Below are 26,527 nucleotides of genomic sequence, written 5' to 3'. Positions count from 1 at the left end.
AAATAAATTTTCAGCAAATTTTCTTTTTTGGGTGGAAAATTCCTTTATTAATCTTTAACCTGAACACCATTTTAAAAGAACATTGTGCCAAAAACATAATATGAATATAATCAAAATAGAAGTGATTTTATCATTTCAGTAATGTACTGTACATTGGTTAGCCAACAACTGTTTATTGTTATTAAGTAGATATTTTGGATAAATAGCTAACCAACTAACGTTAAACCAACATTAGTGACAATATCTGTTGATGATCTTTAAGGAAAGTCTGATATTTCATATGTGAAGACTGAAGGATCACAAACACCAACTCTTAAGATGAAGGACAAGGTGGTGAAGACATATTTGTAAGTGATTCAGTAAATAAATGCATACAACCATCCATAAAATGTTTTGTGCTCAATTTTATACATTGTGTTGCCCTGTATGTTTAGACATATTTAATTTGTGTCTGTTAATTTTAGGGAGACTGTCAGCGATTACAGATTCCATTCCACTCCTGTTCAGGAATGCTGGCTGGTACCATTCCAGTCTGTGATGGAGGCAGAGATTTCTGATTTCACTGTCACTCAGCTTTAGAGTTAACAAACAGCGTTTCCTTTTGATTTTGATGGTTCATGTTAAGTAAATGCATCAATGGTTTAATTCTACCTGGCCTAGGAAGACATACATTCAATTGTCTTAAATATATAGTTTGCTTGATATGCTGACTTTTTGTTTTTGTTTATGAAAATTAACTTTCCACTGATTAATCCAGATTAATGCTTAATACATAAAGCTGATTGAGTTGGGTAGCTCATTTCAACAGGAGGGAACATTTAAGTCCATGAAAGTGATTTTGTGCTTTTTTGGAATAGCACAAAGTGATGTTCACTTGTAGAATGCAAGCTTCTAGAGGGCACATATGTCAGAAGTAATACATTTAGGTAAAGGGGTGCAGAGCTAGAGGTGGTTTTGTAGGCAAACATTAATGCCTTGAATTTTATGTGAGCAGCTATTGGTAATCAGTGCATACTGAAAAACAGAGGTGTGACATGCATTCTTTTTGGCTCATTAAAAATTGATCTTGCTGCAATGTTCTGGTTTATTTGTAATTGTAAATTAATTGTTGTTCTTTCATTATGCCTCCATGCTGAAAATATATATTTTTTAATATAATCAAAGAATACATGTTAAAATTGGGTATCCGAACTGATTGCACTGTATTTTTACTCTTTTTTTAAATGTAAAATAATTTTTTGTTTCTAACTGTTTTTAAATTCATTTTAATTAAGTACATTTTTAAATAATTTCAAACGTTTAAAAATTGCTTGTTTTATTTTAGTTATTTTTCTTCATGATTATTTTATGTAAAGCCCTTTGAATTACCATTGTGTACGAAATGTGCTCTATAAATAAACTTGCCTTGCCTTGCCTTATTACATCTGTTTTTCTAATTTAAATTTATGATTTAATTTTCCCTCTCAGGCAAACAATATTTGAACCAAAAGATATTTGCAAATTCATCTAATATTTATTAAGGTACAATCATTAAAATAAAGGTTTCACACAGAATAAAAATTTGGGGTTTCTTAAAGAACCTTACAGTGATCAGTTTTTAAAATACCTATTTTTACTAAAGCATGAAGAACATGGTAATAATCTGAAGAAATGTTTTTCCATTCCTTAAATCTTTTGTGGAATGTAAAGGTTTCCTGGGTGTTGAAGATTCTGCACTGAAACAGAGATGTTAATAATGAACCATCTTTTTATTTATATTTTTAAGAGTGGATGTTTTCCTTAAAACTCAAGTCAAACAAGCCCTTGACAAATTTGCGGTTTAACAAACACAAACTATTGAAACAATGTACAATGCCAGCTGTTTGGTTCGTCTTGACATTTTATAAGGCTATTACCTGTACTTTAGGAGGGTCTTCTTCTACAGACTCTTCGACCCTGGTCCATTAGTTCCTCCCTGAATTTCTCTAACATAAAAATGTAAAGAATGGGGTTGGCCACTGTAGAAGAGGTTGCCATTAAGCGTAAAAAGATAGCAAAAGGTCCAAAGTGAGGCAAAGGACCAGCCGCTTTATCACCCTCAGCTATCTGGGCAAACATCAAGCCATAGGATGGCAGCCAACAGAATGCAAAATCCAGCACAAGGGCTTTATGGTTGTCCAGCGTCCTCCAAGCAAACTGAGGCGATGCCAAGACGACCGCTGGTATCCACAGAACACCACAACTATTTTTAAACGCACCTCTCTATGCCATTGATATACTTTTGACTGATGGACCACAATGATGTACCGCGCAAAAGCCAAAGTGGCAAGCGTGAAGGCGCTCGCCGCTGTGCACATCGCACTCAGGAAACTCACAGACTTGCACATGAAGCTTCCAAACGGCCAGTGACGGGTTGCAATGGCGACTGTGTGGTATGGAAGACACGAAAGGAGGAGAAGATCTGCCACACTTAATGACAGAAGAAGAACATCTGTTCCATTTGCATTTGTTTGTTGGAGTCCTCCTGTTCTTCCTCCACTGGGCTGTCCATGTCCTCGCCTCATCGCACGACAGATGACAATAAGAACCAGGATGTGTCCCACCACCCCGGTTACCAGGATGAAGCTGTCAAATATGGGTACCAACACTCGCTCAGCATCACTCAGTCCATGACCAGAACTGTTCGTCTCAGTAGTCCCATTAACCATAATGGAGTGTCCAACAATTAACAACAATCTGATTCTAAATGTAATTGGTTCTTAAATCCAAGCATTATTTCCATGCATCTCGACAAACAGTTCTACAACATTTGTGCAGCAAATACTGTAAGCATCTGGAAAAAGTTGTACTACTCTACTTCTCTTTCGAGTTGTCTCTCAGACTATTAGAAATTGTTCAAAAATTTGTCCCCAATCCTCTGGTTATACAATGCACATCCTTATCCTTCATGTAGTTTTGCCTGGGAGGTCCCGAAGAGATTGTACTGTACAGTAGTCTTGATAAAACGCTCTGGAATGCATCAATAGTTAATGATTACAGGACTTGAAGTGCAGAAATACTGCTACTGGTTTATTCCACTTCAGGAGAAACAACATTTGCCTGAAATCATTATTTATTTGCTGTTCCAGAGATAAATTTCCACTGTAATTCCTTTACAAATATGGCAGATGCAAAGCCATGACAAGGTTGCAATACAATCAAGCAGTATCTCGAGGACAAAGTGCTGGACTGGTCAAGTACGCAATGTTTAAAAATATATAGGTCCATAAAAATATCAAATTATAGTATAATTAGTAGTATGTTAGTATCTGTTTGAATTTCAGATCTGCTGGAAGGACTTTAGAGGACTTTAAAACCTCAGTGACGGTGGCTGCTTTTAGTAAAGTGACCTTTGAGTTGACCTACGAGGAACTGCTAAAGCGTCGCCTCGGAAAATATGAGCTACTCATCAATGCCCAACCAATGCAGCCGGTGGCTGACTTCAAGGTAATGGAAGAAATGAAGAAGAAATTAATAATCAATTTTGATGTTTCTTTTCCGCACATTAAATAGATGTACACATCCGAGAGAAACCAGGAATTTCCTTCTTGGAGGTGAAAGGAGATTTGAGCACCGGTGATCTGGCCAATGCCATCAAAACCACCAGAGCAGACAAAGACGTAAGAGCTTATAGGAGAGTTAAAAACAGTGTTTGAATTGAGGGGGGGCTGGGGGGGTCCGGGACCCCCCATAAGCATCAAGGGACCCCCATAAGGCCCAAAAAAATGACCTTGGGGGGTCCCCTCGTTTTTCATGAAAACTAAAATAGAAACAATATTTGACATAGCCTTATCTTTTTGTTTTTAATCAAAGTATTGTGCTGCCGCTCCCATAAAAAGCTACTTCAAATTAAAGATGTCTGAAAAAATACTCAAGTGCGCCACACGCTGTTTTCTGAAGGAATTTACAGACTGTGGGCGTGATGTCATTGTGTGATTAATGATCCTTCCTCGTTATTTTATCTCACGATGACGGTAAGATAATATTTCTTTGTTTAATGATTGTTTGGTACACCTAATTTACTGCTACTGAATAAGTGTTTATCTTAGAATCGGATGCTTATTATAATCTTGGTCTATCAATAGTTGTTTTTTTATCTAATGATGCTAGCTCACTATCGGATTGTTAGTTGTAAATTAGCCATCTAAAGTAATTCTGAGGAAAAAAAAGCTAGCATTGCACCCATTCTGAATTAAACAAATAATTTTAAATCTAGTAACATTAGCGCCGTGTGTCCACCAAAGCATTTTTCCCCGCAGCTAGCGTATTTTTTCACTTGTTCTCAAAGGGAGCACCACGGTTTTTAAATGCCATGAGCGCGCAGAGCGCTGAGCATTAGGAGATGTTCAACTTTGGATAAAGAATGTTCAACTTTGGATAAAACGCTGCGCTCATCACTGTCACTGTCACTTTCTAGTCAGCTGACCAATCAGAGTGCAGGAGGGGCGGGCCAAAGAGTCTCAACCACTGATCTATAATATAGATATCATATATAGATCAGTGGTCTCAACTGAAAAACGCAGCCCACAAAAAGCGCTCTCAAGCGCTCACAGCTGGGCATTTTCATCAGAGCGCCTGGTGCTTTCAACTGCCTAAAAACGCTTTGGTGGACACATGGCCTAACTGCTCAAAAACAGTGTTAATTAAATTAAGGACATTATTACTGATGAACATGTTTTTTGTGTCAACGATGACAAAGCAGGGTTGCTAACTCTCACAAATTGTGCGTGAGACACACATGCATTGATTATTACGCCGAAGACAAACATGCAGATAGGGTGACCACCCTTCCCGCGTAGCGTGTGCGCACACAGCGTTTGAAGCCCAATTCATGCGTCCCACAAATTGAGACTGTGTCACGCATAATCAATGCTTGCTCATAAAAAGTTGGTCGCTCATCTATATCTGGAGTCATCAACCCATCGATCGCGGTCAACAAGTCGATTGCGAAGATTTTTCAAAATCTGAGAAAAAAAGGTGCAAGCCTCCGGTGCGAGTTGGGAGGTGCAAGCCGGTGTGATGAGATGTACTAATATCCGTCTGCTCGGGCATGATTGTTTTAGGCCTGTAATTGATTGATTATTGAGGTAATAGGCAGTGGTGTAACGAGCCAACACTGGGCCCTTAAGCAGGATTATCAAGGCGGGCCCCCCTACTACAACACGTGATGACGCTACACGCACCAAAAAAAAAAAAAAAAAAAAATGCTGGTGTCGGTGCACCATAATAACACATTGTTACTGTTACTTTCACTGTTATATACACATAGGCATAGGTCCAAATACATAAAAAAGATGCTCACTTACATTATAGCTACATTTTCCAGGCTTTCCTCTGTGCGAAGTTGTCGATCATATCCTTAAGGTCCAGATTGCGCGCACGGGCATTCTCAATTGACAGTATGGCAAGTCCATAGAGACGACTCTGTCCCATTGAGCTTCTGAGATAGCTTTTTATCAGTTTTAGTTTTGAAAAAGAACGCTCTGCAGAGGCCACTGTCACTGGGATGGTCAGAAAAATCATGAAAGCAGTGCAAACCTCCCCAAAACTCGCAGTGGTGCAGCTGTTCTCGACGATCAACATCTTTGTCAGCTGTTGCTCTGTTTTCATTTGTGAAATACTGTCTTTCAAGCATGAACGGAATGATAACAATTGCATTGGGAAATCAGTAGTAATGTCATCTCTGTAAATCTCCACCAGCCTGTTTGCTTGCAAAAACAGTTCATCATCTGTTACAGTGCAAAGGGTCTCGGGCAGTAAAACTTTGAAATTGTCAACTGTTGATCGTAAATCGATGAATCTCTGGGTCAACTGAGAGATGACAATATCAAGGCAGGCATTAAACACGTGTACGCGAAAGTATGACTCAGCATCTGCTAAACGTTCATCTTGACACAGCTCATCAAAATGCGCTTTCACTTTTCTCAACCGAGTGTTCTCAAATGCAGTGCTTACTCCCCACTTCTCTGAAAGGCTCTTAGCTGTTTGTTTGGCATCTTCCAAATTTTCTCGGAACGCAGTTAGGTCTCTGATGGCGCAGTCCAGTAGCTGGACTGCTGTAGCTGTGGAAGATTTTTATTAGTAAAGTTTCAATTAATCAAGTATATAATCAATGTGAATCTAGCCATTTTTGTTTTAAAGTTATTATTCTATTAAACTCTTACAGGCCTAAAATCTAATAGACAAGTTGCCTATGCCCTGGAATGCACAGAGATAAGCATATGGTCAGACATACCTTAAAGGCCTCCCCTCCCCTTGTGATTTATGATGGTCTAAAAGGAGACATGTCTATGTGGGACCGCCCCATGTATGATGTATATAAGGAAAAACCAAATAACGCACGGGAGAGTTCCTTGCAACGTCCTCTCTACTTTGTTTTGTTTAAAATAAAGTCTTTTCTTCGGTGAGAAACCCCTGACTGAGTGTGATTCTTCTGAGAACCGGCGAAATACACCACAGATTTGGCACCCCAGATGGGACTGGACAAGAGTGGCAGAGTGGACAGCCGCTTTTGAGCTGACCGATGATCAACACAACCGGGTGGCCACCATAAAACAAGGTAAGCATTTTTGCTTATAAAATTCGTTTGTGTTGGTTGAGGTCAGTTCTGAGTGGTAAGGACACTTAAAATCTACTCTTCCAAATTTAGAAAAAATAGGATATCCAAATTGAAAAAGGGGTTTCACTCCAGAAGAAATAACCGCATGCACATATTTGGTTTATTGAAAGGAAAGCCTTGTAAGGTAACCTAGATTTAAAACAAAAAGGGTGTAGGCAAAAAGACATTGTATGCAATGGTCTGTGTTTATTGGATAGCTGTGACCTAGGAAAGGGCAGTGATAAACGGATAAGCAGACAGAATAAGTGGGCCCTTAAGGACGCTCTAGGTAGAGCGAGCTCTAGAAAGAGCTGTGTTTTGTTGTGTGGATGAAACTGTGTCCGGACGAATGACCGTATGAACGATGATGAATGTATGAACAAATAAATTCCGTATTGGGTGGGTAAGGGTCGAGCACCGTTCCTGGACCTTCACTTAGGTGTGAACCGGCAGAATTGGACTCGTCCCAGATCCACTTGAGAGGGATGAATGTATGATGAGCCTTGACAATAAAAGGACAATTAATGAATGATTATCCCTTAGATAAAGGGAAAAAGTATGCAAGCATAAGCACTCTGGCTCAATAAAGAGTGTAGCAAGTGTGAATGGGCTTAGGGAAATAGTATCAATAAAGTTTGAACCGAGATCTATAATAGAGTTTTGAAATTTGGATGTCGGTGTGAAAGGGGAGAACATTTTCTGAGCCCAGTACAGTGGGAGTGAGAGCAAGGGAGGAAGTTCCCACATTAAAAGTTTGAATACATGGGTGGACAAAAAAGGAAAGAGAAGTAAAAATAAAAATAAAGAATTATTGTTAGAAATAGTTATCTAAAAAGTGATAATAAAATAGGGTAAATAAAATAGACAGTTAAATAATAATATAAATTTAAAAAAGTGTAAACGCATGAGACAATAAAAAACTAAATTCAAAAGGGTATGACACATAAAAAAGAATAGAAAGTAGGGTGAAAGGGGTAAAAAATAGTTAAATTCAGTGAAAGGAAAGGAAGAGATTGTAACCAAGTTACTATATAAAACTAAAAAGTTGATTGTTGGTGGTAATAATATAAATAAGGATATGGCAGCCACACCAGTGGAAATCCTTGGATTAAAAAATCCACTGTGTAAAGAGCAAATAGACAAAATCTCGAAGAAATGGCAGAAGAGAACAAAAAATATGATGACAAAATGGCCAAAGGAAGGGACATTTGATGTGGCATTGTGTGAGGAAATGGAAACTCTGATAAAAAACTATAAAACTAAAAGCATCAATATGAAAAAAGAAAAAAGAGAAACAAAACGGGAAAAAGAGAAAAAAGTACTTGCGCTGTTTAAAAAAGAAAGTGAAGATATGTTGAAGAGTATAAAACAGGCTAGGAAAGTCCTAAAGGAGGCAGAGAAAGATAACATGAGAAAAGAAAAGATATATGCAGACCCCCCTCCCTATCTGCCTTTAGGAAAAGAATTCCCATTACTCAAGGGAACCATGGAGGTAACAGGAGAACTAGAGTTAGAAGGGCAGTTAGAGACGGAAGATAGAGAGGAACCAGCTGTAAAAACACAGAAGCAAACTAGACAGGAGAATGCAGAAGGTCTGCAACTCGACTGTTATAGACAAGCACGTACAGCGTTAGAAAAAATGAAAGCATGTCAGGAAGACAAAACCTGGTTTGAGGAAGGATTAGAAAGAAAACGGAGGAAAGATAGAGATATTGTAGCACAAGCACAAGCTTTGGAAGAAGAAATAGAAGAGAAAATTAAAGAATCAGGAAAAAAGATCAGAGAGGTAAATAAATTGGAAAGAGGAAAGAGTAAGTTGTTCTATGGTAGTGAGGATGAGAATCAGGCAGAGGAGTTATTTGAGAACGGTAAATGGGAACAGGGCAGAGATAAAGGGACACTTAGACCACTGGCCGCACAGCTCCCAATTTTAATCAAGGGTGAGCAGGGACAGTATGTCCCCTGGGCTTCGCAGGACCTCGAGGGGCTTGTCACTCGCCTTCCTGATATTCATGAGGGTGCAGGGAAATTCATTAAAGTGTTTGAAGAGGAAACAATGGGAAAGCTATTGGCAGTGGGAGATGTTAAAGCTCTGCTGGCTAAAATTCTTGGAGGGACAAAGATGGATGAAATTCTTCTTACCACGACTCTAAACAGAGCAGTGAACTCTCACAATATGGATGGGATTGTTTTTGATGCATTCCGCCCAGCAGTATGGCAGGCATTGCGTGCGGAGTATCCGATCAGACTGAATCCTAAATCACTGAAGGGAGAAGGAATTGGAGATTTAGAAAATCCTACCACTTATGTCCAAAAAGAGCTGAAAAGGTGGAAACAAGAAACTGAGGGGGATCCCGAAAGAGACCCATTAATGTCAACATTGTTTAGACAAGCTGTGATTGATGCTATGCCGCCAGCGGTAAAAAGCAAGCTGGAGGATGTGGTCGGTTTAACGTCTAAAACACACAAAGAGTTTTGTGACCATGTGTCTCATGCAGTGGAACAGCAAAGAAAAAATGAACTAAAACTTAAAAGTCAAGAGAAAGAGTTACAACGTAAACTAACTCAATTACAGCTTGAAGAACTCACAAAGAAAAATAAGAAAAATATTCAAGCTTCAGTAACAACTGCAACAGCAGAACAAATGACTCTAATGCCTCCAGTAATCGCTCCACAACCTACTATTCAGTCAAGCCCACTTACAGCAGTCCCTCCAAATGAACACTTGAACTCTGTGCCCATAATAAATGTTTATACTCAACAGCCAGGACAAATGGGATGGAGAAAAAACCCCATACAGCAAAGAGGCAGAGGCAGAGGCAGAGGCAGAGACAGGCCTCCCCCCTTGTGCTGGGGCTGTGGACAGCCCGGACACATCAAAGCTGACTGTCCAACTCAACAATGGCCACAGCAACCTCAGGGTAGAAGGGAGATGAGCTGGCAACAGCCTACTCAGGGCCCAGTGCAGGGCCCAGTAAACCCTTGGGGAGGTCCCAATCCAGGCTATTAGGGGTGCCCAGAGAATCCTAAAGGGGAGAGTCAGCTTCCAATTTTATCAACAAAAGCTGATCAAGAGCCTATTATGCAGATTAAAATAGAGGGAGAACCATTTCCATTTATGGTAGATACGGGGGCAAATTTAACATGCATTAATTTGAAATATGCTTCACATCTCCCCTTGTCTGGAAAATTTGCAAAGACAATAGGATTCTCGGGAAAAATGCAATTGATTCCCATAACAGCTCCAGTGTGTCTACAAACAAAAGATCAAAGTATAACAATGCCCATTCTAGTATCAAATCAAACTCCTATTAATTTGTTAGGAAGAGATGCATTATGTAAATTAGGACTACAAATTTGGTGTTCTCCAGAAGGTATATATATTGATTCAATAGGAACAGAAAAACAAATGATGGTTGCAGAGCCAAAAGCAAATGTTTTTTGGATAGGACAGATAGAACAAGATGTGAGACAGACAGTCAATAAATGGGGAAAGTTTATTGAAGCACAGATACCTGAAGCACAGCTATCAAAGTCTGAATTTCATTGCACAATGATGTATGATCAAGAAAGGGATGAAGATATAGAACAGAAATGGCAAAAAGAAACAAAAGGACAGCAGATTGAAATAGTCTCCCAGTACATCATCATAGGTAAGGAGGGAGCAGCTTTAAACATACCAGAAAGTGAGTTTGTCAAAAAATGGTTCAATGTAAATAACTCTGTCCCGCATATTGCAGTATATGTAGGAAGAAATTGGAAAGCAAAAGATTTAGGACCAATGATGAAAAGGGCAGAACAAAGCAAATGGGAATCAACAGAAAACCCATTGATTTTTCATTCAGCTGACAAAAATTACATCAAAATTCTGTGTGCAACCAGTTTGCTGGGAATTCCACAGGAAGTAGTTATCAGCCAAAATAAAATGACACAGATGACTACAGCATCTGATTTAATAAACACAAATGAGACTGAATTATTTAAGGAAATGGAGTGTCAGGTACCAACTGAGCTATGGTCTCAACATGACACAGATATTGGATTAATAAAATCAGCAAATCCAGTAAGAGTTCAACTAAAGCCAAATGCACGTCTGCCTAGAAAAGCACAATATCCCTTACGGGCAGATGCGGAAGCAGGAATAAAGGAGACAATTGAAGGCTTAGTGAAGGCAGGGGTATTGATAGAAACTACTAGTTACTGTAACACTCCAATTATGCCTATAATCAAATCAGACAAAAATAGATGGCGACTTGTTCATGATTTACGAACAATAAATGAAATAACGGAAGATATGCCAGCTGAGGTACCAAACCCGCACACTTTACTGACAAATGTCCCTCCTGATGCCAAATACTTTACTGTAATTGATCTTTGCTCTGCCTACTTTAGTGTACCGCTTGCAGAAGAGAGTAAATATTTATTTGCATTTACACTTGCAAATAAGCAATATACATATACCAGGCTTCCTCAGGGATATAAACATTCACCACATATATTCAACAAGATTTTGAAGGATGATTTAGAAGACCTTGTAATAGACGGTACACTATTACAATACATGGATGATTTGATTATCTGTTCTACCTCACTAGAACAATGTCACAAAGACTCAATTAAGGTGTTGACAAAATTAGCAGAAGGAGGACACAAGGTGTCTAAAAACAAATTGCAGTATTGCCAGCCTCAAGTGGAATACTTGGGAAGATTAATTGCATTTGGTACACGAGCTATAGCACCAGCTCAGTTAGAAGGTATAAGTAAAACACCGTTACCTCAGACAGTAGGACAAATGATGACGTTTCTAGGAATGACAGGCTTTAGTGCCGATTGGATAGAAGACTATGCAGTTAAGACAGGGCCTTTGAGAGAAATTATGAAACAAGCAGGATTACAACATTTAAGAAATCCATTAAAATGGAACACAGATGCCTTACTAGCATTTGAAGCAATAAAAAAAGAATTACAACAGGCCCCTGCCCTGGGAATGGCAGAATATGATAAAATGTTTCATCTATACGTGGCAAATAGAGTTGATGGTTATGCATCAGCTGTATTAATGCAAGAGACCTGTAGTGGGAGGAAAAAACAGCCTATAGCATACTATAGCACAAAATTAGACAATGTAGCCCAGGGATACCCACCATGTTACCAACAGGGTTTAGCTGCAGTGTATTATGCTTATGAAAAAGCATCCACAATAACTGTGGGGTATCCAGTAACAATATATACCCATCACAAAGTTGTGGAATTAATAGAACAAGGGAAATTTGTTCTGACACAAGCTCGAATTCTAGCCTATTCCTCATTACTCACATATCCAGATGTTACTATTAAAAGATGCCATACAGTTAATCCAGCTGAATTAATTCCTTTGGCTTTTGAAGGAGTACCTCATGAGTGTGTGAATGAGTCCTTGGCATTTACTAGATTACGACCAGATCTAGAATCAACACCTATTACTGAAGCAGAAGTAACTTACTTTGTAGATGGTTCTAGCTTTAGGGATCACGAAGGAAATCATACAGGATATTCAGTAGTTAAGAAAAACAAAAAAGAATTTGAATCTGTGATATCACAACATTGTGTACAGCCCTGCTCTGCTCAATTAGCAGAATTAAAAGCTCTCACAACTGCATGTCAGTTAGCAAAAGGACAAACTGCTAACATTTTTACAGATTCAGCGTATGCTCATGGTGTATGTCATCTATTCGGAGCAGTGTGGAAACAAAGAGGTTTCAAAAAGAGTGATGGGACTCCCATTCAACATAGTGAACAAATAGGGCAATTGATTTCTGCTATGATGCTACCAAAACGACTAGCAATAATCAAATGTCAAGCACACAAGAAGGGAAATGACTATGTCATCAAAGGAAATAATGCAGCAGATCTAGAAGCTAAAAAAGCTTCAGGGTGTCAAGTAGCAGTATTAGCACCTGTTGTACTTATCGAGCCTCATCCTCAATTGGATGACATTATTCGAATACAACAACAAGCAGGCCCCTATGAACAATCAATGTGGCAACAAAGGGGAGCTAAAAAAGACTCACAGGAAATTTGGCGTACACATGAAGGACACATTGTTGCACCTACTTCACTGTTGAATATTCTTATTACAGATGCACATGGTTTTGACCATTGTGCAAGGGGAGAAGTAGTAAGAAAAATTAAACAGCAAGGATATTGGTCTCCTTATTTATATGCAATGGTGGATGAATTTTTGTCCACATGTGAAGTATGTGCTAAATACAAAGAAAAGGCATGGTGACACCAATAGGCCATATTCCAACACCTGAAGGCCCCTTTAAACATCTTGTATGTGATTATGTGGATATGATAAAGCGTGTACAAGGCAAAAGATACATGCTTGTTATCATAGACAGGTTTAGCAGATGGGTGGAAGCAGTACCATCCGCGGATCTAGGAGCAGGAACTGTAATTAAATTCCTAACAAGAGAGGTAATTCCTAGATTTGGAATTCCATCAGAAATAAGTTCAGATAATGGGTTGGCATTCATACAAAAAACTGTGAAACAAGTGTTGCAACAATTAAGAATAAAACAGAGACTAGGATGCGTTTATAGACCTCAGTCACAAGGGATAGTGGAGAGGGTTAATGGAGTTATCAAGGCTAAAATAAACAAAATATGTGAAAGTACTAAACTTAATTGGATTGATGCATTACCGCTCGCACTAATGAGCTATCGCATGCAAACTAACAGGAGCACGCACTTAACACCGCATGAAATGCTTACGGGTCGACCCATGCCTGTGCCATATTGTAGAGGTCCCTATAAAGGACCTCCTCTAGAACAATTACAAATGGAACTTCGCTCTTATATGAAGAAACTAACTGCCATACATAAAGCTATCTATTTACAGGAAAAAAGAAAAGAGCCCAGTGAGGAATCGGAGACGGTCTGTCCAGTTGTTCCAGGGGACCAAGTTTATCTGAGGGTATTCCGGAGAAAATGGAATGAGCCCAGGAGAGAAGGACCCTACACAGTGGTGAGAGCTACTCCAACAGCAGTCCAAGTGGAGGGAAGCACAACCTGGTATCATCTAAACCACTGTACTAGAGTTCCCACAGGAAAGGCAGAAAGAAAGGAAAGCAGACAACCAGACAATACAGGAGAGAGCAATGAGGAAGAATCAGAGACACATGATGAAGTGCAAACTGACGAGAGCTCTTTCCTCCTGTCAGACAAACTGGAGAGGACAGAGAATAAGTCTGACAACATGTCTGAAGACCATTCTATGCCTAATGAATCTCATAATGCAGACTCAAACTCAACCAATAGAAAGCAACCTGACTTCCCTTCAATTGACTTTACAACCTTTGAACAAAAGTGATAATGTGATCAACCCAACAGAACCAACGATAATCAAAAATCGTAGAGACATTGATTATGATGTTCAAGGTGATGAAGACGTTAGTCAAATTGATGCATTATGGGATACAGCCCAAAATAATGAATGGTATAAATGGGCAGCCTTGATGTCACTGGGTGACTAATCCGGGCGGAACTGTAGTGTGGGAAATATTTCCGCCCGGACCAATTTAAGTGAAACATAAGTTCTGTTCCGGTTGGCCCAAGGTGGGGAAATTATCCAAAATACATGTCAGGTGTGGGAAGAGGACGTGTTGGATACCGATTGGAGGATCGGGAAGGATGCAGTGATATAAAAGGGGCTGGTTTATGAACAGGAGTAGGTTTTTTGTTCTGCTGTTGTTCCACGGGATACGGAAGTGGCTGGTGTGGCGTGGATGTTGCGATTTACGGGCTGCAACGGAGAATCCAAGGAAAATGGATATTGGAAGTGCGGAGGAAGTTAAGTGATCGATCTTTTGTATGTTGTGTTTACCTCTTATTGTGGATTGAGTTGAAGGAGCGATCCTACGTTTGGAAGGCCCCTGAGTGAAGGAGATCATTGAATTCGTGTTGGGAGAGGACAACACTGTGCACTGGTGGGTGAAGACTTTACGAACATTTCTTGTATATTGTGGAGAGTGAATGACGGATGTGGAGGGAGATTAACCACCTTTAAGAAAGGATTCCGACTGCATATCTCTCCGTAGCAGTGGAAAATCCCCCCCCCCTCTTGTGTTGATCTGATAATCCTCAGTGCTTGTGTGTTTACTCAGTGTTGATAGTAGTGCCTTGCGTTGGAGATCGCTGGGAAAGACGGAGAGACTCCGGTGTACGATATATCTGCCTGCTGTGGTCTGCCCTCCTGCCTTTGTCCATCTGACCCGCCCTGTCAGGACTCTGAGCCCGAAACGGGAATACACCACCGATCTTCTTTCACTGAGTGTGTGGAGTGTGGTGAGTGCTGCTATATTGAAGTGTACACACGAGAAGAATTGTAGTGCCTTTGTGGTGTGTGGTGTTTGTCCGTGGTTGTGTCCCTGGTCGTAGGAAGAGGCCTGACGGAGAGGAGTAGTGTATTGGTGGCAACCACAGTCTTTACCTTAAGTAAGCTGGAGCTCGGACGTGTTGGAGGCGCCTCTGGAGGAGGTTGGATGTCGTTGCCCACGCAGCAATCCCTGTAAGCTTTTAAATCAAAGCCTTATCCTTTTTTTATCCATGTGACGTTGTGTCCTTGGCCCTGTCGGCAACCACCGGCCTTGTGCGTGTCGTCTGTGCTGTTTATTTGACGAGGGAAGCGAAGGACAACAGCCGATCCTCCCCCGTGCGCTCCCTTGTCAAGCTGGGCGGGAAGCCCAGTATTGTTTGCAGTTTCATCTGTAAGGCCCACCAGCCGTCAGTCATCGACTAAACCCGTATCTGCTTGGAATACAGACCTCTGAATATCTTCAGTGGTGAGTAGCGTATTAACAGCCCAGCCCCGTGAATACTCACCTGTGTATTGAACACTGTACTTACTTGAGAGCTAGAACCCCTGCACGCTAACAGCTCAGCCCTGTGAATACCCACCTGTGTATGGAACACTGTACTTACATTGAGAGCTAGAACCCCTGCACGCTAACAGCTCAGCCCTGTGAATACTTACCTGTGTATGGAACACTGTACTTATATTGAGAGCTAGAACCCCTGCACGCTAACAGCTCAGCCCAGTGAATACTTACCTGTGTATCGAACACTGTACTTACCTGAGAGCTAGAACCCCTGCACGCTAACAGCCCAGCCCTGTGAATACCCACCTGTGTATCGAACACTGTATTTACCTGAGAGCTAGAACCTCTGCACATTAACAGCCCAGCCCTGTGAATACTCACCTGTGTATTGAACACTGTACTTACTTGAGAGCTAGAACCCCTGCACGCTAACAGCCCAGCCCTGTGAATACCCACCTGTGTATGGAACACTGTACTTACATTGAGAGCTAGAACCCCTGCACGCTAACAGCTCAGCCCTGCGAATACTTACCTGTGTATCGAACACTGTACTTACCTGAGAGCTAGAACCCCTGCACGCTAACAGCCCAGCCCTGTGAATACCCACCTGTGTATCGAACACTGTATTTACCTGAGAGCTAGAACCCCTGTACGCTAACAGCCCAGCCCTGTGAATACTTACCTGTGTATTGAACGCTGTACATACCTGAGAGCTAGAACCTCTGCACGCCAACAGCCCAGCCCTGTGAATACTTACCTGTGTATTGAACGCTGTACTTACCTAAGAGCAAGAACCTCTTCACATTAACAAGCCCAGCCCTGTGAATACCCACCTGTGTATTGAACACTGTACTTACTTGAGAGCTAGAACCCCTGCACGCTAACAGCCCAGTCCTTTGAATACTTACCTGTGTATGGAACACTGTACTTACTTGAGAGCTAGAACCCCTGCACGCTAACAGCTTAGCCCTGTGAATACTCACCTGTGTATTGAACTCTGTATTTACCTGAGAGCTAGAACCCCTGCACGGTAACTGCCTAGCTCTTGCTTTAAACTTACCTGGAGTGGAGTCGGCGGGAAATTAAGGGCTGAAGTGGAGTGTTGTCGAGGAAGGGCTGAAGAGGAGTGTTCTTGAGACTGGAATCCGTATTTGTGGATAAAGAATAGTTCGAGTCATCATTAGTTTTAAAGTTTCCTTACCCCTTTCCCCAAACTTTTAAACAAATAAAATTGTTACATTTTAATCTTGGTTGTCCGTCCATTCATTGGGGTGTTGTGGGACCTCCTCGAGGTGGAAGTTAGAGGGAGGAGCGAGACCCGTTGAATTGGTGGTCCGCTCCGGCCTGTGACAGATTTTGGCGTAGTCGGCAGGGTTCCACCTCGAGTTGAGCGACCGCGGCTCCCCAATGGCGGACGAGGCAGTGCCTGAGGCCCCACCCCGAGTCATGCCCATTTTCTTGGGAGCCCCCTGGGCACCGAAGTATGGAGGGCCGGGATCTGAGATACGGCTGTCGGAATGGAAAGCCCAGGTCGAATATCTGGCTGGGATTCAAGGATTGAGCGCCCCCCAGAAACTGCAGTTTGTGATAAATTCCCTAGAGGGGGAGGCCCAACGGGAAGTCCAGGCTGCCCCAGAGACAGTCCGAGCTACTGCACAAGATGTGTTGGACTTCCTCACAGGAATATATGGGGATGCAACCCCAGTAGCTGTCCTTCGGGCCCAGTTTTTCAATTGCAAGCAAGGGCAGCAACAATCCTTAAGGGCCTTCACACTAAGGTTGCGGGAGCAGTTCATCAGGCTGCGAGGTAAGCGGGACCATGGCTTGGGAGAGGGGGAGACTCTCTTACGAGACCAGTTCCTGTTGGGGCTGCGAGAGGGCCCAGTTCGTCAGAGTCTACGTGTTCAATTTCGTAGAGACCCATCTATGACGTTTGAAGACCTGAGAGCCGAGGCTCTGGCCCTAGAAGCGGATCAGGTGGGAGTGGTGGATTCCCCAGTGTGTGCGGCAGTGAGTGGAGAAGTGGCAGCTGCCTCTGGAACAGGGGATTGGAAACAGGCCTTACGTTCTGAGCTCTTGAAGGATGTCCGAGAGCAGATGGCAGAGTTATCTAAAACCCTCCTAGAAGAGATGCGACGAGGCCCCCAACGCTTACCACCAATGTCACTGGAGCGGTCGCATTCCGAGGGAAGACGAGGTCTGGAGAGACGTCCAGTACGGGAAGCCCGGGCCCGTTTTCAGTGGGACGAACAGGGACGCCCCATTTGTAATCGGTGTGGTGAGCCAGGGCATTATAGTCGCCAATGCGGCTCTCGACGGGGTTCCGAAGGGGATTTTTAGGTCGGCCGGCCACTGTGGGTCAAGTGGCTGGGACCTCTGTGAGTGACCCAAATTGGATGAGCGCCCCCAGGAATCAGCTGATCGGGCATAGCCCAGTGGTAGAGGTACGGATCCGTGGGGTGAAGATACGATGTCTGGTAGACACTGGGTCTCAAGTCACCTTAGTCTCAGAGAGCCTGTCCAAGGAGCTGTTTCAGGGTAGCCAGGTACAGGGAACAGAAGCACCCTGGCTGACCTTACGGGGGGCTAATGGACTGGAGATCCCCTATGTCGGATATCTAGTTACAGATTTGGAGATTAATGGAATCACTGTGCCCCAGAAGGGGGTCGTTATTGTCCGAGATCATTGCCTAGGAATCCAAAAAGCCCTGTTGGGGATGAACGTAATTGCAGACTGCTGGGAGGAGTTGTTTCAGGCTAGGCCTAAGAAGACCCTACCACCGGCAGAAAGACAAGAATGGGAAAGGATAGAGGCCGATTGTCGTCGGGTACACATGGCCAAGGCACGGGGGAGTCAAGAAGGTATCGGGCGGGTTGCCTGCCGATACGCAGTATCTATACCGGCAAGGAGTGAGGCCATTGTCTGGGCAAGAGTACCATCGTACGAGTGCGGGTCGTCAGGCTGGGTGCTGGTCGAGCCCCATATGGACTGCCAGAGTGTAGCAGTGGCCCATGGATTGGCAGTGGTTCGCCGAGGCCGAGTCCCGGTGAAGATACGGAACGAGAACCCTTACCCTGTCAATTTACATCGTCACCAGCGGTTGGTCCTGGTGACCATGGTGGATGCCCACCAGGTGCGAGAGGGCCGGGAAGTCAGCTTCCGGCAGGTGTGTCCTACGGTCGTAGAAGTGACCTTGGCTCAGGTGGACTTATCCCTGGAACAGCTCGGAAATGAGGTGCCTGTTCACCTGACCAGAGAGTCCCTGCAGGGAGAAGGGCTAGAGGAAAGCCAGAGTAAACAATTGCAGGATCTCCTTACCAAGTGGCAACATGTGTTCTCCAGACATGATGAGGACTATGGCTGTACCGGTGTAGTGAAACATCAGATCCCCACTGGCGATGCCCTGCCTAGTCGTGAGAGATACCGTCCAGTACCACCCACTCTGTATTCGGAGGTTCGTACTCTGCTGCAGGGAATGTTGGACAAGGGGATTGTCCGGGAGAGCAGTAGCCCATGGGCGGCCCCGATTGTCCTCGTCCAGAAGAAGACGGGAGCTTGGAGATTTTGTGTAGACTATCGGAAATTAAATCAAGTCACAAAGAAAGATGCTTTTCCACTGCCGCGGATAGAGGACTCTCTTGCCAGCCTGACACGGTCTGTATGGTACTCCACTTTGGATCTTGCGAGTGGGTATTGGCAAGTCCAGGTCGAGGGGGTCGACCGAGAGAAGACTGCTTTCACCACTCCCTTTGGGCTTTTTGAGTGGGACCGTATGCCCTTTGGCCTATGTAATGCACCGGCCACGTTCCAACGGCTGATGCAGCGGTGTCTGGGTGGCCAGTTGGTGGACTCTACGCTGGTATATCTAGATGATGTCATCGTCTATTCCCCAGATTTTGAGTCCCATCTGCGACATCTGGAGGATGTGTTTCGGGCCATGGAGCAGTATGGGTTGAAGCTGCAGCCAGAGAAGTGCCACCTGTTGAGGAAGGAGGTGAAGTTTCTGGGCCATTGTGTGAGTGCCTCGGGGGTCTCGGTGGATCCCGAGAAGGTGGCGGCTGTGCAGGGCTGGGAGGCACCGAAAACCGTGAGGCAAGTTCGGTCCTTTTTGGGCTTCGTCGGATACTATCGGCGATTCATCAAGGATTTTTCAAAAATTGCCAAACCCTTGAATCAGCTGTTGGCAGGGACTGGGCGTCCTCGCGGCCGTGGGTCTCCCTCCATTGCTTGGAGCCCGGTGTGTGAATCGGCGTTTCAAAGGCTGAAGCAAGAGCTGCTCCAGGCTCCAATCTTGGGCTATGCGGATTATTCACAACCTTTCATCTTGTACACAGACGCCAGTAACCTCGGGCTTGGGGCGGTGTTAGCTCAGCAGCAGCAAGGGGTAGAGCGAGTGATCGCCTATGCTAGCCGAAGCCTCCACCCGGCAGAGAGGAATGATTCGAATTACAGTTCATTTAAGCTGGAGTTGCTGGCTTTGAAGTGGGCCCTGAGTGAAAAATTCAAAGATTACTTATGGGGTGCTAAAGTACAGGTGATAACAGATAACAACCCCTTGGTCCACTTACAGACGGCAAAGCTGGGGGCAGTGGAGCAAAGATGGGTGGCCCAGCTGGCCAACTTCGACTACCAGATCCAATATCGGCCAGGCCGAGAGCACACAAATGCCGACGTCTTGTCCAGACTCCCGGAGGCACATCAGATGGAGAGTGAACGAGAGTTACCGATAGGCCCGGAGGAAGGGCTGACAGTGGGGGTTGTAGAGGTACCGGGGGCTCCGCAGGAGGCTGTGCCAGTGAGTTGGGGCTGGGACCCGCAACGATGGAGGGAGCGTCAAGAGGAGGACCAGGATTTGAGAATGCTAGGTCATTGGTTAAGACGGAGGAGGGGGCCAACGAAGGTGGAATGGCGAGCCCAGACTCACAAGGTGAGGAAGTTGTTGGGGCAGTGGGCACGCCTTGGCTTGAGAGATGGGGTGATGTGCAGGACGATTAAAGACCCGAAGTCGGGAGAGGAGGTCCGCCAGGTGTTGGTGCCAGGGGGCCAGGTGCAGGCTTTGTTAGAGGCCTACCATACACAATTGGGGCATCAGGGGAATGAGAGGACGTTGTCGCTTCTGCGGCGACATTTCTACTGGCCCGGGATGGAGGCCGCTGTGAGTTTGTTCATTCAAGCATGCCCTCGATGTACCCTGTTTAAGGCTCGGAAGGAGGTGAAGGCCCCGATGGTTCCGATACAGGCCGGGGCCCCGTTGCATATCCTGGCCATGGATTATCTAACCTTGGGCAGGCCCATGGACCGCTACCAAAACATCTTGGTGGTCACCGACCTGTTTACCAAGTATGCTTGGGCCATCCCGACTTTGGATCAGACAGCCAACGTGACCGCCACCGCTTTATGGAGGGCAGTGATTCAGCCTTTCGGATGCCCAGAATTCTTGCACAGTGACCAGGGGCCGAACTTTGAGTCCAGAGTGATCAGGGAGTTGTGTCGGGTGTATGGATGTACAAAGCCCCTACTACCCCCTACCATCCCCAAGGGAATGGGTGCTGCGAACGCTTCAACCAGACTCTGTTGAGCCTACTGGGTACGCTGGACCAGGAACGTCAGAACGATTGGGTGAGTAACCTTCCTGCACTGGTCCAGGCCTATAACAACAGCGTCCACAGCACTACGGGGTACGCTCCGACCTACCTGATGTTCGGGAGACATGTGCGGTTGCCGACAGACTTGGTATTGGGGGTGGCCACGTTGGAAGAGACCTTGAGTTTGACCGAGTGGGTAAGATGCCACCACCAGCGCCTTCACTCTGCCTATGAGCAAGTCTCGGGGAGGATAAATGCTGCCGCAATTAAGAACAAACAGATATATGATCGGACGGCCAGAGAAGCCCCGTTGTTACCAGGAGAGAGAGTGCTGGTACGGGACAACCGGCGACAGGGGAAAGGGAAGTTGAGTGATCGTTGGGAGTCTGTTCCATATGTGGTGCAGCACCAGCAGCGGCTGGGGCAGCCGGTCTATGTACTTCGACCTGAGGGGAAGGCTGGACCAGAACGGGTATTACATCGCAACTTGATTCGGCCATGCCCGAACTACCCTAGACCTCCCCTAGAGGCATTACCAGCTCCGACTGTGTGCGCTCCGCCGTTGCAAGCATGGGCCATAGTTCCGAGGCTCCCAGAGGCTGAACCAAGGGGACTGGACCCCGGATCACCACCTAGACGGTCCCAACGAGAGAACCAAGGACGGCCCCCCGAGAGGTATGGGGATTGGGTTGAACAACCACGTTCTAGGGACTAGAACGATTTGGCGGGGGAGGATGTCACTGGGTGACTAATCCGGGCGGAACTGTAGTGTGGGAAATATTTCCGCCCGGACCAATTTAAGTGAAACATAAGTTCTGTTCCGGTTGGCCCAAGGTGGGGAAATTATCCAAAATACATGTCAGGTGTGGGAAGAGGACGTGTTGGATACCGATTGGAGGATCGGGAAGGATGCAGTGATATAAAAGGGGCTGGTTTATGAACAGGAGTAGGTTTTTTGTTCTGCTGTTGTTCCACGGGATACGGAAGTGGCTGGTGTGGCGTGGATGTTGCGATTTACGGGCTGCAACGGAGAATCCAAGGAAAATGGATATTGGAAGTGCGGAGGAAGTTAAGTGATCGATCTTTTGTATGTTGTGTTTACCTCTTATTGTGGATTGAGTTGAAGGAGCGATCCTACGTTTGGAAGGCCCCTGAGTGAAGGAGATCATTGAATTCGTGTTGGGAGAGGACAACACTGTGCACTGGTGGGTGAAGACTTTACGAACATTTCTTGTATATTGTGGAGAGTGAATGACGGATGTGGAGGGAGATTAACCACCTTTAAGAAAGGATTCCGACTGCATATCTCTCCGTAGCAGTGGAAAATCCCCCCCCCCTCTTGTGTTGATCTGATAATCCTCAGTGCTTGTGTGTTTACTCAGTGTTGATAGTAGTGCCTTGCGTTGGAGATCGCTGGGAAAGACGGAGAGACTCCGGTGTACGATATATCTGCCTGCTGTGGTCTGCCCTCCTGCCTTTGTCCATCTGACCCGCCCTGTCAGGACTCTGAGCCCGAAACGGGAATACACCACCGATCTTCTTTCACTGAGTGTGTGGAGTGTGGTGAGTGCTGCTATATTGAAGTGTACACACGAGAAGAATTGTAGTGCCTTTGTGGTGTGTGGTGTTTGTCCGTGGTTGTGTCCCTGGTCGTAGGAAGAGGCCTGACGGAGAGGAGTAGTGTATTGGTGGCAACCACAGTCTTTACCTTAAGTAAGCTGGAGCTCGGACGTGTTGGAGGCGCCTCTGGAGGAGGTTGGATGTCGTTGCCCACGCAGCAATCCCTGTAAGCTTTTAAATCAAAGCCTTATCCTTTTTTTATCCATGTGACGTTGTGTCCTTGGCCCTGTCGGCAACCACCGGCCTTGTGCGTGTCGTCTGTGCTGTTTATTTGACGAGGGAAGCGAAGGACAACAGCCGATCCTCCCCCGTGCGCCCCCTTGTCAAGCTGGGCGGGAAGCCCAGTATTGTTTGCAGTTTCATCTGTAAGGCCCACCAGCCGTCAGTCATCGACTAAACCCGTATCTGCTTGGAATACAGACCTCTGAATATCTTCAGTGGTGAGTAGCGTATTAACAGCCCAGCCCCGTGAATACTCACCTGTGTATTGAACACTGTACTTACTTGAGAGCTAGAACCCCTGCACGCTAACAGCTCAGCCCTGTGAATACCCACCTGTGTATGGAACACTGTACTTACATTGAGAGCTAGAACCCCTGCACGCTAACAGCTCAGCCCTGTGAATACTTACCTGTGTATGGAACACTGTACTTATATTGAGAGCTAGAACCCCTGCACGCTAACAGCTCAGCCCAGTGAATACTTACCTGTGTATCGAACACTGTACTTACCTGAGAGCTAGAACCCCTGCACGCTAACAGCCCAGCCCTGTGAATACCCACCTGTGTATCGAACACTGTATTTACCTGAGAGCTAGAACCTCTGCACATTAACAGCCCAGCCCTGTGAATACTCACCTGTGTATTGAACACTGTACTTACTTGAGAGCTAGAACCCCTGCACGCTAACAGCCCAGCCCTGTGAATACCCACCTGTGTATGGAACACTGTACTTACATTGAGAGCTAGAACCCCTGCACGCTAACAGCTCAGCCCTGCGAATACTTACCTGTGTATCGAACACTGTACTTACCTGAGAGCTAGAACCCCTGCACGCTAACAGCCCAGCCCTGTGAATACCCACCTGTGTATCGAACACTGTATTTACCTGAGAGCTAGAACCCCTGTACGCTAACAGCCCAGCCCTGTGAATACTTACCTGTGTATTGAACGCTGTACATACCTGAGAGCTAGAACCTCTGCACGCCAACAGCCCAGCCCTGTGAATACTTACCTGTGTATTGAACGCTGTACTTACCTAAGAGCAAGAACCTCTTCACATTAACAAGCCCAGCCCTGTGAATACCCACCTGTGTATTGAACACTGTACTTACTTGAGAGCTAGAACCCCTGCACGCTAACAGCCCAGCCCTTTGAATACTTACCTGTGTATGGAACACTGTACTTACTTGAGAGCTAGAACCCCTGCACGCTAACAGCTTAGCCCTGTGAATACTCACCTGTGTATTGAACTCTGTATTTACCTGAGAGCTAGAACCCCTGCACGGTAACTGCCTAGCTCTTGCTTTAAACTTACCTGGAGTGGAGTCGGCGGGAAATTAAGGGCTGAAGTGGAGTGTTGTCGAGGAAGGGCTGAAGAGGAGTGTTCTTGAGACTGGAATCCGTATTTGTGGATAAAGAATAGTTCGAGTCATCATTAGTTTTAAAGTTTCCTTACCCCTTTCCCCAAACTTTTAAACAAATAAAATTGTTACATTTTAATCTTGGTTGTCCGTCCATTCATTGGGGTGTTGTGGGACCTCCTCGAGGTGGAAGTTAGAGGGAGGAGCGAGACCCGTTGAATTGGTGGTCCGCTCCGGCCTGTGACATTTACAGCTAAAGAAACAGGAAAAGAAAATTGCTTGCTGTGCTCCAAATCTCCGTTAAACAAAGTAATAGCCATACCAAATCCATATGACTACCGAAAATGTGCCCAATTTGGAAGAAACTTTTGTCATTTAACAGATTTTACCAGGCCATATTGTATTGCCGAATGCCTTGGATTTTTAGGAAATCCTAAATTAACAGATTATTTCTTTAGACCACTCTGGGGATCCTGGTGTCAGTATTCAGATATCGGTCAAAATATAAAAATTGAAAAACAAAAAGTAGAGATTCCAAAATGGTATAGCATAGATTATAAACAAGAATATGAGTGTTTCCATAAACCAAAAGGAACCCAAGATGTGGGTAAATTTAAAGGAAGATGTGCTATTATTTGGTATATAGATAAGAAAAATTCTTGGAAATCAGGAGTTCCTTCTAGAGCTCCAGATCTTTTAGCATTCGGAATAACTAAAGGAAGTAAGATAGCACCTGAAAAATGTGAAAATCAAACTATAGCCTTACCTCCAATAGAAATTTATGAAGATCAATCATTAATAATAGCAGATTTCTTTTGGATCTGTGGAGGTGAAATATTATTGCCGTCTTTACCAGCTGGATGGAAAGGTATATGTGTAAGAGTAAGGTTACTTCAAGAAGTTAGCATGGCACAATGGGGAACAGAACAGAGCACGAAAAAGGAAGACAATAGAACTAAAAGAGGATACGAGCCAGACCCCGATGTATATTTAGACTCAATTGGACAGCCAAGAGGAATTCCTAATAAATTCAAGGCAAGAAGTGAAATAAAAGGAGGTTTCGAGTCAATCCTGGTTTGGATCACACCAAACAAAAATACAGAGTGGATTAATTATATCTATTATAATCAACAAAGATTCATTAATTATACGGATGAGGCTTTAACTTTACTAGGCGACCAAGTGCATGCAACAATTAAGAAATGAAATTACAACAAATGCCGGAAGAGACCAACACATTTGGGATTGGATTGATGTGAAATTTGGAGCATGGGGAGCATGGTTTGTTAAACTAGGAATGTTTTTAGGAGTTGCCATATTAATAGGAGGATTATTATTTTGCTGTGTATTACCTTTATTAAGATCATTAATCATCAATGCTACTGTTAAGCAAATGGGAGTGATAAAAGTCCCAATTAATCAACAAAGGATCATTGAAAAGAGTCTGGAGGAATATTATGAAGGATGGCTAAACAAACTGAACTTGAATGAGCAAACTTTGGACGATAGTTCTATCAACTCTGAGGATGATGAAGATGTCTAAGGGTTAACCATACCCTGGATATAAGTGCCAGTTGAACTTTGGCCCAGGGAGGCTCTCTACGATACATAAAGTATCTGAGCCGAAGATCAACTTTTATAATCTTGTGATATTCAATTATTGATGTAATGTATGTATTTTATGTCTTTTATACATAACTGTGATAACCACAGGCAAGTGCTGAACCAATTACACGCTCACGCTTTTAACATTGTGTACTATTAAAGAAGGAATTTGGGAGACTGGATCTTTTACTCCCTCCTCGTCAAATAAGGAGAGAGATGTTTGGTCCAGTAATCCCTCAGAGTGGAATTCCATAATCTAGTCACTGGTGATAATACAATGTGACTTATTTAGTCACTAGGTAGTGTAACTAATATGACTGGATTATGGAGTAGCACTCTGGATAAGAATAATCAAATGTGAGACTTATTAAGTCTCAAAGGGGAGAATATGTGGAAGATTTTTATTAGTAAAGTTTCAATTAATCAAGTATATAATCAATGTGAATCTAGCCATTTTTGTTTTAAAGTTATTATTCTATTAAACTCTTACAGGCCTAAAATCTAATAGACAAGTTGCCTATGCCCTGGAATGCACAGAGATAAGCATATGGTCAGACATACCTTAAAGGCCTCCCCTCCCCTTGTGATTTATGATGGTCTAAAAGGAGACATGTCTATGTGGGACCGCCCCATGTATGATGTATATAAGGAAAAACCA

The 26,527-nt window shown here is 44.0% G+C and overlaps 3 long non-coding RNA genes and 1 pseudogene across 5 annotated transcripts; 1 reads left to right on the top strand and 3 right to left on the bottom strand.

Moving 5' to 3' along the window:
• The first annotated feature begins 6 nt into the window (after nt 1–6).
• LOC127961869 (uncharacterized) lies at nt 7–1,418 on the top strand. Its single transcript, XR_008154502.1, has 2 exons — nt 7–347; nt 465–1,418. It is a non-coding gene; the product is annotated as an uncharacterized LOC127961869 (long non-coding RNA).
• A 484-nt stretch (nt 1,419–1,902) lies between these two features.
• LOC127961890 (C-X-C chemokine receptor type 4-like) lies at nt 1,903–2,899 on the bottom strand (annotated as a pseudogene).
• Nucleotides 2,900–15,332: 12,433 nt separating this feature from the next.
• On the bottom strand, nt 15,333–16,502 carry LOC127961874 (uncharacterized). Of its 3 annotated transcripts, none has more exons than XR_008154507.1 (3): nt 16,385–16,502; nt 15,708–15,857; nt 15,333–15,631 (listed from the first exon to the last, which is right to left on the bottom strand). It is a non-coding gene; the product is annotated as an uncharacterized LOC127961874 (long non-coding RNA). The 3 variants fall into 3 exon arrangements; XR_008154506.1 differs by lacking the exon at nt 16,385–16,502 and adding an exon at nt 16,047–16,125 and having other exon boundaries at nt 15,708–15,820; XR_008154508.1 differs by lacking the exon at nt 16,385–16,502 and adding an exon at nt 15,896–15,976 and having other exon boundaries at nt 15,708–15,820.
• Nucleotides 16,503–23,195: 6,693 nt separating this feature from the next.
• LOC127961873 (uncharacterized) lies at nt 23,196–23,766 on the bottom strand. Its single transcript, XR_008154505.1, has 3 exons — nt 23,691–23,766; nt 23,390–23,539; nt 23,196–23,313 (listed from the first exon to the last, which is right to left on the bottom strand). It is a non-coding gene; the product is annotated as an uncharacterized LOC127961873 (long non-coding RNA).
• Nucleotides 23,767–26,527: the final 2,761 nt, after the last annotated feature.

Source organism: Carassius gibelio, chromosome B7 (genome assembly GCF_023724105.1).
Source record: "Carassius gibelio isolate Cgi1373 ecotype wild population from Czech Republic chromosome B7, carGib1.2-hapl.c, whole genome shotgun sequence".
Taxonomy (NCBI): Eukaryota; Metazoa; Chordata; class Actinopteri; order Cypriniformes; family Cyprinidae; genus Carassius; species Carassius gibelio.
This window is presented reverse-complemented; position numbering and strand designations above follow the sequence as displayed.